General features: G+C 36.1%; 1 protein-coding gene across 1 annotated transcript in view; it reads left to right on the top strand.

Annotated features, from left to right (window-relative positions):
* Positions 1–6,778: 6,778 nt before the first annotated feature.
* Positions 6,779–13,590, top strand: part of cd151l (CD151 antigen, like) — a 70,101-nt gene continuing 63,289 nt past the window's right edge. The window contains exon 1 of the mRNA XM_051871446.1: positions 6,779–6,996. The gene's annotated coding sequence lies outside the window, so the exon portion shown is untranslated. The remainder of the gene's footprint in view (positions 6,997–13,590) is intronic.

Below are 13,590 nucleotides of genomic sequence, written 5' to 3' on the forward strand. Positions count from 1 at the left end.
CTAATTGACCAAACTCTAAAACAGAGGCAACAGAGTTCTCAGTTCATTTTACACTTGCCTCATTTGCAGACCTATTGCCTTGGGATGTTGACATTGGTTGTTGTGAAGAAGATCTGTGCTGCGCTGTCTTTCAGAGAGAGAGACACCAGGGCTCAGTTCTATGTCGTGCCAAATCTCTGTCAGTAAGTTTCATGGTTGATGGCATACTTCCTCCAGATAGCCTCCTTTACCTGAGTGTAGTCAGTTGCATTCACGGCATCCATGTCATCCAACTGATGCTGGAGCGCTTTCCATATAGTTTCTTGTTGAACTGCCTCTTGCTGATCCAACATGAACCTTTGGAACATCTGCTTAAGCTGCAGTACATCACCCTCTGACTCGCCTTCGGACATCTGCTCAGCAAAATCATCACATATTTGGCAAAATGTGTTAACATTTTAAGAAGAACGCTATGTGAACTAGTTTTACATCATTTGAAACTGCTATGGCAGCGGGGAAGATGCATGGGCATTAAAGGATTAGTTCACTTCTGAATGAAAATTTCTGATAATTTACTCATTCCCATGTCATCCAAGATGTCCATGTCTTTCTTTCTTCAGTTGAAAAGAAATTAAGGATTTTGAGGAAAACATTACAAGATTCTTCTCCATATTGTGGACTTCAGTGAGGTTCACTGAGTGGAAGGTCCAAATTGCAGTTTCAGTGGCGTGATTTTTTTTCCCCAAACCAGTTGAGCAGAAATCCCGCCCTGGAGCCGATTCTGAACATTTCATTGGCGATGTCAATTACAGTAACGATTGCCTACACCCAACCCTGATCCCTAAACCTACCCGTCACTGTAACCTCAGCCAATCAAATTGGTTGCAGGGCGGGGATTTACGCTGAACCGTTTGGGGAAAAAAATCACGCGTTTCAGTGCAGCTTCAGTGCAGACCCCCCTGTCCCCCGTGTCAACGGCACGCCTGCTTCCGCCTACGTCACACATGACCTTTCAACATAATGCATGGCACATCGCAGAGCAGTGCAAGACGAGCATTTGTGGTTAAAAAGTATATACTTTTTTTTTTTTTTTAAATGGCAGATCGTTTCGCTAGACAAGACCCTTATTCCTCGTCTGGGATCATGTAGAGAACTTTGAAGCTGCACAGGGACTGCAATTTGGACCTTTCACCTGGTGAACCCCACTGAAGTCCACTATATGGAGAAGAATCTTGGAATGTTTTCCTCAAAAACCTTAATTTCTTTTCAACTGAAGAAAGAAAGACATGAACATCTTGGATGACATGGGGGTGAGTAAATTATCAGGAAATTTTCATTCAGAAGTGAGCTAATCCTTTAATTTGCTTTATTTTAACATTATGTTTAGTTTTACCTAAAACCTACCCCGTTCATATGGTAATGCACAAATGTGGACATGTCCACATTCAAGCATTTCATACAGTGGGCTTAAACTAGCAGATTTAGTACACAGACAAAACTAAATATGATTTTCATTTACAATAATAAATCCTAAAATTTAGCATTAGTGGCAACACTTTAGTATAGGGAACACATATTAACTATTAACTATGACTTTTCCCTCAATATACTCCTAATTTACTACTTATTAATAGTTAGTAAGGTAGTTATTAAGTTAGGTATTGGGTAGGATTAGGAATGTAAAATAAGGCCATGCAGAATAAGGCATTAATATGTGCTTAATAAGTACTAACAAATAGTCAATATTCTACTAATATGCATGCTAATAAGTAACTAGTTAAAAGACCCTAAAATACAGTGTTGCCGCATTAGTAAATTACTTTTCACGCCATCAGTCACTCGCGCAATCACACTCCGAGGATCTTCCATTCTTGGCTCATGTTGAGTCAGACTTGTGAATTCAGTGAATTGTTTTACCTCAGACTCAATCAGACCAGATCATGAGCCAGTGAGTTGTTCAATGTGATTTGCAAGACATAAGACAGACTACCCTCACCCCCGTCGGTGAGACATCCGCCACACTCCCCGGCATCTTTATATACTTTGGCCATCCCAACCATACCTCCCATTAAAAAGTGGACAGTATTAGGATTAAGGCAAGCGCTGGTCAACTTAGACGTGCCGTTCTCACAGAGAATAAATAAAGCCCAACTTTATGAATTGTACGTCTCCTTGCAAAATACTGCATGCTGCTTATATTTGCCATACCACACCGTATTATTGACCAGGTAGAACAATTATCCCAACCACTACAGGTAGATTCTCAAATAACCTGCCTGATCTATCTTAGCTGCTCAGTGTACCCAAACACACAAAATGAACTTGAGGAAATGACTAGAAGTATGGACACCATTTTCTCTAGTACAATAGAAACTGTTGCACCCATCAGATTAAAAAAGGTTAGAGAGAAAAGTACTGCACCATGGTACAACAGTATTACTCACGCTATCAAGAGAGAAACTTGTAATCTAGAGTGCAAATGGAAACAAACTCATATATAGGTCTTTAGACAGTCTTGTGAAAAGACAGTATGTCCCTCTATATAAAGGCTCTGAAAGCAGCCAGAGCCGAGCAAACCGAGAAAATAACCAAAACAACCCAAGGTTTTGTTTAGTACAGTGGCTATATTAACAAATAAACAGACATCACCTGAACTGAATATTCTATTACAGTTTAGTAGTAATGACTTTATGAATTTCTTCACTGAGAAAATCGAAAGTAGAGGTAATCCAAACATGAACAAGAACTCCAAAACAAGACAAGGCAAAACATATGCTACATCCTCGCAGAACAATGAGAACAAAGTGTACGTTTACACGACAACAATGTACTAAAAACAGAAAAGTTTTTTCTTTGTACAGATGGCAACGTTATCAAAACTACTGTATTCCCGTTCGCACGGATCCGTGAAAATGACTAAAAATGCTGTACTACGCATGCCAGACAAGTAGTAGGTGATGTCACTTTGTAAAGAAAGATTATGTGCATTCATATGCATTCTTATACAGAGCACTCGTGCCAAATGTGCATGCCTATCCATCTTATTTTTATAGTTTACTGCACATTGATATTCTTCTCATTATTTTTCTTATTGTTTCTTTTATTATTTTATAATATATCGGAAGTCTCGCACATTCACAGAAATACCTTAATTCCGCATTGACAAATAAGATGATAGACTAAACACATAATACACATGTGCATGTCGTCACCGTTTTCACAGATTCCTGTTTTTGCAGTTTACAACGGTATCGTTTTTAAAAACTTGCCCTTTTAAACTTGCCCATTTTCAAAAGTTTGCATTTTCAGGCCACCAAAACGTTGTTGTCATGTAAATGAATGGCCAAAACGCAAAAAGTTTTCTGTTTTTAGTTGAAAACGGTGTCATGTAAACATCCCCAAAGACTGAACACAGGGCTATTCATACACAGACGCTAATAAGATAACAAGGTAACACAACTGGGAATGCAATCAAGGGGACCAATGAAACCATAGGACTACAACACATCTACAACATGGCACTGAAACAAGTAACACAAATGTCCCCACACAAGATCATGACAAAAGGACAAGAGCTTAATAAACTTTTCATTGCATCTTAACCAACAACATATTAGATTCAATACCCTACTGAAACTGTTGTTACCTGTAGCAGAAAAGCCTCTTCTCAATATTATTAACTCGTCTCTATCTCTAGGTCATGTCCCAAGACCATTCAAGTTATTAAGCAGTTATTAAGCCTCTCATTAAGAAACCACAACTATATCCAAATGAACTGGCAAATTACAGATCAATTTCAATTCTTCCATTTATGTTTATAATTATAGAAAAAGAAAGATGTCTAAAAAGAAAGATTTAAAAAAAGATATAAAAAAATTCAGTCTTTTTTCAGGCCCCATCATAGGATAGAAACTGTGCTCGTTAAAATTACAGATGTCTTTGCACGTTCGCTTTGTAAACACTGGGTCGGTACTTCCGCCTACGTCTTATTTGTTTTTTGTTTTTTTTTAGAAAATGACTGATCATTTCTCTAGATATGACCCTTATTCCTCAGCTGGGCTTGTGTAGAGCCTTATTGCTACTGACCTATAAGGCCCTAAATGGTTTAACTCCTGTGTATTTAATCGCTCTTCTATCACCGTAACATCCATCATGCTCTTTAAGGTCACAAAACTCTGGACTTTTGGCTGTACCTAAAATATCTAAGTCCACTAAAGGAGGGAGAGCATTTTCGCATTTGGCTCCTAAACTCTGAAATGCTGGAACACGATCAAACACTGAATCAATATGCACAATGCTAAATTTTCTCTATATTGTAATCATTAGCTCATTGTTTCTGCCTAAAATTAATACATTATGTTAGCTAACTGCATGATTTGGATATGTACTTTTCTGAAATACATTTATAGATTTATAGTTATAGGCTATCTGCATTTTTCCCAAAAAATAAATGTTTTCTGTAAAGTAAAATTATTATTATTGTTATTATTATTTTATGCATCTCTACAAGAAGGCACAAGAAACCTAGTGTTTTTACATTTTTGTTTGTGAATTTTAAATCATAATTTTAACCAGAAAAATAACAAATAGATTTTTTCCCCAAATCGTGCAGCCCTAGTTGCTCCTGATATGAGCATGTTCCCTGGTTTATTGATTTTTTTTTACAGGGACCAGATGCCACTGATGAGTCCTGCTCACTAAAACTTTCACACAAGTCTCTTCAAACTGTTGACTTCAAGCAGTTCTTCAAACTCTGTGAGCGCTGTACCAACATCAGCAAGCTACACTGGACTGATACTTTACATGAACATGGTAAAATAAGTTCTATCACAGACTACTGATAGCAGGGCAGTTTTCATAGCAAAAAAAAAATAAAAAATAAAAAAACACCTTGTATGTTGAACAGGAACTGTTTCAGGTGGCACAGGTACGAGGGCCCTTTCATCACTGCTTGCAGCTTTAATTGTTTGTGTCATTTTTTATATTTTCTCCAACAGCCCAAGCATACATACAGGTCTATAGAAGGGTGCATAGAACAAATTTATAAGGAAAAAACCTGTAAATAATAAATCAGCTCCATTGTGGATTCGAAGTGATCAAGGGTTTAGGGTGTTCTATATAAACTCATTTCAAGGGTTCCGCCTGTAGTGGGCACTTATGCAACGTAAGCAGTGATGAACATCCGAGTGAACGAGACGGAGAGAAGTTAGCCAGAGAAGGTCATAAAAAGTGGACTTAAACCCAACCACTGTGTAGGGACCCTGTCAGTTGGAACACACCTTTAGTGTATGTACTAGTTATGTACTAGTTGACATATCAACACTAGGCTATATAGAGAAAAATGCCACCAAAAATTCAAAAATCTTCACAAGATATCACTGAACATTTATTTAAACAGAGCTAAAGTAAAGTTCTTATTGAAGTTCATTTTTAATCTTTTAATTGTTTGTTTAAAATAAGACAAAATTGCAATTATTTTAATTTCCAGTTTAGATGTTTAATAGCAGAAGACACTAGACAGGTATAAATCCCAGTTGCGCAGTTGGGGCATGTTGTACCACTGTTGTACCACTGTTGTTTTATGGCATTATTAATTTAATTTACATTACTTTTATGAATTATATTGAGAAACCATGAGAAATGGGTGAATAAAAACTGTCAATGTTCAACGTTCAGAAATTTGAAGAATTCTAGCTTGTCCATTTGTCTCCTATTTGGAGAGCTGTTGTGTTTAGATCTGTTTTTCTGAATGTCTGAATGTGTTTCATTGTTTTGAACTGCTGTATAGCTGTGTTTTGCAATGTGTTCAGTGTCAAACTCTAAAATTATTTTTTTTAATTATTAAAAAACGCCATTGTTTTATATAAAAAAGTTAATAATTGTAATTTATTGACAAAATATTTTAATTTGTCTTATAACCTATATTTTTGATAACATCAGGGCCCGGTTTCACAGATAGGGCTTAGCCTAAACCAAGATTAGGCCTTAGTTCAATTAGGATATTTAAGTGGCTTTTATAAACATACACTAGAAAAAAAAAAAAAAAAAAAACACATTACTGGTGTGCATCTTGAGACAAAATAATGGCACTCACATATTTTAAGATATGTCAGTGCAAGTTGCTTTCAGTTAAAACAGCTCAGACATGCATTTTAGTCTAGGACTAGCTTAAGGCTTGTCTGTAAAACCGGGGGCAGATATTTTATTTTATTGTCATATGGTCATGCTACAACGTGCCCCATGGTTGTCACATTTCACTTCCATTTTTTTTTGGGGGGGGGGGGGGGGGGGGGAGTATACACTGTATTAATAAAATAAAACCACATAATTGTACTAGACGTGTGAAAAAAAATAATTACTCTGAACCCCAAGTGGATTTACTCAAACTGAGAAAGAAGTGTGTTAGGTCTTGCCCCGCTCTCCCCTAATCCTGCACCAGGCAAACCTATTCCACTTTCATTTTCTCCATACTCCTTTAAAAACATGTAATGCATATTTCACTTACTTGATACAAACAAACCTCGTTTGAAATATTAGAAATATTATGTAGCGAAGATAGAATATTTAATTCTCCCGAGACGTATAGCCACTTTAACGTAGTTGAAGAAATGTTAACATACACTTTATTACTGTTTTTGTTGTATTTTTGATTAAATAAAAGCAGCCTTGGTGAGACTTCTTTTAAAAACATTTTAAAATCTTATCAATCTAAAACTTGAATGTTAGTGTATGTAGTGGCCACGGAAAATCTACGTGAACCGAATATGTCCCTTCCGGGCACCATTATTTGGGTTGGATTTTTTTTCTGGGACCTGGCAACCCTGCTCATTCGGGTGGAGCTCTTTTGAACTTTTCTTTTCGGTCCTATTGTTTTTGTTGATGTTTCTAAAGAAGCAAATTAGCCCATGAATTAAGCGTAATACGTTTTCTTTGAATGAAGACCGATTTTTACATTTAAAAAAAAAAAAAAAAAGTTTTTACCGTTTTGCAGTCTTTGTGTGACATCACCTGATAAAGGTAAGATCTAAACTGATTGAAAATTGTTCGTCGCTGTTTGTTTTAGCTGTAAATGCAGTATCACTAACTGTTATAAGGGTCCACTTTGCGACAGTAAATATCTTTGTGTTTTTCTCAAGTGTACGTATACGATATAGGCCTAGTGCACTGCTAGATTCATTCAATCTGGATTTGAGATTTGGTCTGTTAGATCAGGTTTAACAGTCTGGGCTGCTTTTCCCAAAAGCATCGTAAGCCTAAACTGATCGTAGAACAATTGCCACCAATGGTCTCTACGATCAATTTAGGCTTGAATACATTCCAGTGAGTACAGAGTTACAGAGTAGAGTTTGGTTTCTAGACGGACGGCTGTTGTGTTAGAAATACAAAACAGGACCTATATAAGACACAAGTTAATACAGTGCTGAGGATAAGACTGAGATGAGTGATTATAGAGGTCAGCAAATAATCCTAATGAGTGTGTTAATATACATTCACATGAAAGTTGCTCAGAAATGTAAATGCGCTCTGCAACTGTTTTTGAGGCTAAATTTGGAATAACATTCTAACACACTACTCTATTTATGCAATTTAAAGTAGTTATGGTAGTGTGTGATTCCAAATTCAGCCTGGCTTGTGCTGTGTGGGGTAATGCCATTCTTTAACATGTTCAGACAGGCGAGTGATTAGTCGGTTGTGTGTCAAACATTACTTCATTTTGTGAGCAGTATTATTAGTTGTAAGAATTACACTGTAAAAATTAAGTATTTTTAAAAAAATTAATCTGATCAAAAAGTACCACAGTGCAGTGTTGGTGTTTCATACATGTAGAAATAGTATTAGCTGGTGCATCATGTAAATACAATGGTATTGCCAGTACATGTCTTGTGTATCAGATGTTTATAATTGGTATGTGAGTGTATCAATCATTGTTGTGAAGATCTGTGTTTTTCTTTAATTAGCAGATAAACATGAAGAGGTCCAGACACATTCATCACATATGCGTCAAAGTATCTATTTTAACAATGTTTTGTTTCACATGGTATGCTGAAAAACGAACCCTTTTCTTATATCAATTCTTTTTCAGAGAAACTTTAATGTAATTATAACTTTATTTGAGAACTTAAAGAAATAGTTCACCCAAAAATGAAAGTTATATCATCATTTAAGCTTTGTTCAGACTGTTAGTCCAAATCCAATTTTTGGTGCATATTCACTTGGAATTCCATCATATTTAGCAAGTGTGAACAATGAAGAAAATCACATGAAATCCATTTTTCACAAATTCATTTTAAGCTACATATTCATATGTGGTTTGGAATCAAATCTGGGTATCATTCTTTCAGTCGTTTTTTGATTAGGGTAAACGTACCTATTAAGCTCACCAAAATCTATATTGAGACATTTTTAGTGCACAAGATATTGATTTCAGTACAAGAAGTTATGTTAAAGTAAAATATTAATCTCTCACACAATAATATTTAATTTTATTTTAAATGCAAAAGCATTTCAATTAAGATGTACATCATTAAATGCAAAAAGTCTGGCTGTGCTTAATGAGTACATTTTTGTACCCTTTAAGCACACCCCTGTTGCCATTAAGCTCACAACATGTTTTATTAAAAAATTCTTGTTTATTTTAAACAACCTTTTTAAAGAATTGAATTTTTTTTTATTTGAAGGTACAGAGTCAATCACAAAAAAACAAACAGAAGACTAAAATCAAGCAACAAGGCATTCAGTTTGATCAGTTACATATTCTGATTCATGACCGGTGTTTTGCTTTGCTCTATCCTCTGCGCTTCCGCATTCGTCATTACGTCATGCGTCAAGTCAAGAGTTCACTCTTTCGCCGTAAATCAATGTGTACGGCCGTCTGTCGGAAGCTAGTTATTTTAGTTTTTAAAGTTTTAAATATGGATATTTTTCTTACACAAATGCATCGCTTTGCTTCAGAAGGCCCTTATTAACCCCCCGGAGCCATGTGGATATCTTTTATTATAGATGGTTGCACTTTTTTGGGCTTCAAAACAGGGCCGTAACCACCATAGACATTGAGGGGGACAAGTCCCCCCCAATAATTAGAAATGGCCAAATCGTCCCCCCCAATATTTGAAATTCTTGCACTGCTCTGCACTTCATTACAGCACTCTGCATGTTGTTAGGATGACAAAAAGGTTTAAAAGTTATATTTTTAGTCTGGTCTGCCTCAGCGGTTTAAGAACGCTCGTCAATGTCAAAATGATTGAGATGGCCAATCAAATTAAAAGTAGGCGGGGTTTACGTTCTCTTTTTGCTTGTGCACACAGTCTTCACAGCACAGACTGGCGCGTCAATCGATCGCTTAATGCCGTTGTGGAGGTTCTATTTTTCCGGTAAAATCACAAAACAAATGCACACAAATATGTCCCTGCTCTTGATATACAACCATTGATGGACAAAAAACTATGCCAGGGTGGATTAGAACATGCAACCTTTGATACTGTTAACAAAAATTTTACCAGTAGACCACTAAGGAATTCGAATGTTTGTTGCGGATCTATATATTTATTCACTAAACTGAAGAATCTCGGAACTAACAATATATTAAACATGAGTTCTCAATGTACTATTGAAATTGATTTCTGGACATCGTAATGTTATTTTTTTTCTACAATTGTTATTGTACATATCTGATATAGCATTGTAGCAATTTCGTTCACTGTTTTGTTTCTTTATGCTTTATTAAAAAAAAAAAAAAAAAAGGTCCCCCCCGATGTTCAAGACATGGTTACGGCCTTGCTTCAAAATCTCATCCTCTATTTACTGTCATTATAAAGCTTGAAAGAGCCAGGACATTATTTAATACCAAAAATGTTAATATAACTCCGATTGTACTAGTCTGAGGATACACCGATAGCTTAATGGTGAGTAAATCATAGGGCAGTCCCTCCAGGATTTCACGGGACTTTTTCTGATTTCTGCAGCCTAAAATGACTGATTTTGTGGTGGCTTTTCTCAAAATTTGCAGCAATATTTGCGGCATTCCTTGTGTAGTTTTTCAGTAAAAATACACAAGAGTCAATATTCTTCTAACATTTTTATTACTTTTCTGAGTTCAAGAACCACTGGGCTCTGTAATTTTTAAAAGGAGAACACTGATAATAACTTAAAATATAATTTCAACATTTTATTTCATATGTAACACCAAATAAAACAAGCACATTTTTTTTTTATAAAATGTTATATTGCAGTGTTTCCCACATGATTTTGTGAAAAGGGGCATGGTTTCAGGTACTCTTGGGGGGGTCTGGGGGTATATGCTCCCTCTTTAGAAAGGTTTGTATATTTTATCAATCAATTTTGTATATTTTATGTATCAAATATGATACAACAGGCTTTCAGGAACATTTATTGGTTCATCTCTCAATCATCATTGTATGCCTATTGCATTGCACTGTGTTTTGCCCCCCACAATAAAAATTATAGAGCTTTTATCATAAAACTAAGCATATCTTCTTACCAAGACATATTATTAGGAGATATAGAGTGACAAATTATATTTATATGCATTTTATGTAAGTAGTCTGCTGTACTGTTATAAAGATATCATTGATTTACATTTTTGGTCATATAAATAACAAATGCAGCAAACTGCAATTTTTGCTCAGTTTTGGCCTCTGAATAAAATTAAGCTGTTTTTCCCCTCCATACTCACCATATCATATTGTAAATCCTGGTGTATCAAATATATGACAAAACATAAAACTAATGCAAACTTTTTCTTTTATATTTTGTCTAAAGTTAAAAAAACAACAACTTATGTTTAAAAAATAAATTATTTTCTGACTATTATTTAATTATATAATAAAGGGTTTACAGGGTTGATTAGTATTTTTATAATACAACAAAAAAGAACCTTAAATATAACAGTGGCCTACTTTTGAAGAATACACAAAATGTATAAAGTAAACAAATGTTTCAAACAGATTAAAGTGCAAAAGAACATAACTATAAAGTTCGAAAGTAAACAATCAGTACACAAGCAGTGTCAGAAAGGTAAAGTAGTTGCCTGCTGTTTTTACAGGGGTAACCCTGGAACCCGCTATATTACCGAATACATTTTCATTCTGTGCCTACTTAAATTGTTCCGTCTTGCTCCTCGTCCATTTTGGGGTTGCTTACAGAGTGCGCGACATACAGACTCTGTTGATAAACTGAACCGATTGATGGAAACGATGTCACTCAGAGCGTGCACGCTCGTGTGTGTGTGTGTGTGAGTGTGAGTGTGTGAGAGAGAGAGAGAGAGAGAGAGAGAGAGAGAGAGAGACTTGGGCTCTTACAGCGGAAACGGGGTTGTTTTGGTGGTTGACTGACTGACAGATGCATTGCCGAAGCAACGGCACAAACAGTTGTTAATCGACCGATTCAAGTTCAGCCTACTTCGAAGTGGGGTTTCCTTTGGCTGAATGTACGTTGTGATGACGTCACACGACGCGTTCAGGTTCAAAATCTGCGGAAAATATGCGGCAATTTAGAAAAATTGCAAGCCCCTCCGAATTTTGCGGCGTTTGCTTGATTTTGCGGTAAATTCTGCAATCGCAGGATCGCGGAATCCTGGAGGGACTGATAGGGTAATTTTTATTTTTGGGTGAACCAACCCTTTAAGGCTGTGAAAATAAGTTATTAATCATTTTATAAAGATTAACTTAAAGTGACAACCATCAGTTAATATTTAAAGTCTGTTTATGAAGTATTTACATAGACGTTCAATGTGGATGAGCTTAAAGGGAGCACACTGAGAATAAATTGGAGGAGCAACAATTTTTAATTAATAAATATTACATTAAATTTAAAGGACACGATTTTGATAAATAAATAATCTAGGTCATGTATTAAGTTTATATATATTTTAATATGAACAACTATTATTGACAATATCTATGAAATTATACTTTTTCTTATTGATGTCACTCTGAAGCAGTGTGATTATTATTTTTTTTTTCATTGTAGTGCTCACCTAACAATAATATGAAGTCTTTAAAAATCGCAGCAGTTCAAAACCACAGACCATCAATAAACTGTAAATGTATAATATTAAACGTACAAGCCAGTAATGCCTGAAAAGTAATATATTAGTGTAGCAAACAATCTTATTCAGGTAGTAAGCTAACTATGTTCTGTAGCATCTGCACTATGTTGCTAAAACTATCTTTTGGATCTAACTGTAATAATTTTCCACATGCAGGTTCCAGGTTATGCTATGCAAAAGTCTAAACATTAATCACTTAATTTTGCAGTAAGTAGTTATAACTACCCCCAAAAAAAAGGCTTAACCACCTTAAAAATGCACATTTAAGAGGCTCCTCTTTTGGTGAAAATTTTCAGACAGCTTTCAAAATGGCCGCCAGACAGTGTGAACACATGGATACCCATATCTCAGTGTGCAATGGTCTGATTTTCTTGAAATTACAGGAGGTGTGTAGTTACAAACACATCAATTGGTTAAGACATCAAGTAGGATAATACATTATTTTTTCTTTTTATAATCTGAGCTCAAAGTGTCACAGTTCCAGTCATTCCCGGACTTCATTTCCCATCATCCTCCCTGGCAATCACCTGCACTCACTCCACCAATCACTAATCACCACACCCAGCTGCAGCACATAACCTGGACTATTTAAGCCATTCACATCTGCACACTCATTGCGAGGTCTTGTTTACTCCTGTAGCAATTCTGAGCGTTAGTTATCTTGTCTGTCTGCCTGTTACTTATCCTGTCTGTTCCCCGTGTACGATTCTCTGCTGCCTGCCCTTTGGACTATTTGCTCTGTTTTGGATTTATGATTGTTATCTGCCCGCCCTGACCCATTGCCTGTTCCTCAACTACGATTCTGCCTGCTCTATGCCATACCTGTCTGCTGTTGTTCTGCCATTGCCTGTCTGACTACGAACTCTGTTTAAATAAAGCTTGCATATGGATCCTACCCTGAGTCCCGCTTGGTTACACAAAGATGGTAGTGTGCTTAATGGGTACTTGTGCTTAATAGGTACGTTTACCCTAAATATTGAAAGTAGAAAAACAAGAATTCAACTCAGTTTTTTGTTTTTCGTTCAGGGATAGAAAAATTTAAGAAAAAAAAAAAAAACAGCTTGAATATTCGATATCTACACTTGGCTGGGAATGAAATGCCCCTTTCCTCTTATTGGGCATCCAAAGATCAAGTCGTGCTGTCATCAGTTCTTCCTCATTTCCACACATATATAATAGTCCCCCTCAGCTGCTGTTGTATGGATTCTTAGCAAGTTTATTGCAACTACATTTAATCTTTTTCTCACCAAACAACCAGACTAACGAATGGCTTGACACAAACCATACCAGGGCAGAGACTAGACAGGGCTTTCTTCTGTGTAGACATAAATGCACCTATGGCTAACTCTACGCATGTCAGAGAAATAGGTATATGTGTTTATTTCAGAAATATGAATGTACCTCGCATCTCTCCCATACATTGCCCATTAGTCTATTTCTTTGGCCTGTTTTGTTTAGCTGACCAACTTTCAAGATCTGTGTGTGAAAGCTGCGGGACGCCCTGGACAGCGCAGAGAGAACACACAATGATTCTGTGACTTTGT

The sequence above is a fragment of the Ctenopharyngodon idella genome, chromosome 18 (assembly GCF_019924925.1).
Source record: "Ctenopharyngodon idella isolate HZGC_01 chromosome 18, HZGC01, whole genome shotgun sequence".
NCBI classification, from domain to species: domain Eukaryota; kingdom Metazoa; phylum Chordata; class Actinopteri; order Cypriniformes; family Xenocyprididae; genus Ctenopharyngodon; species Ctenopharyngodon idella.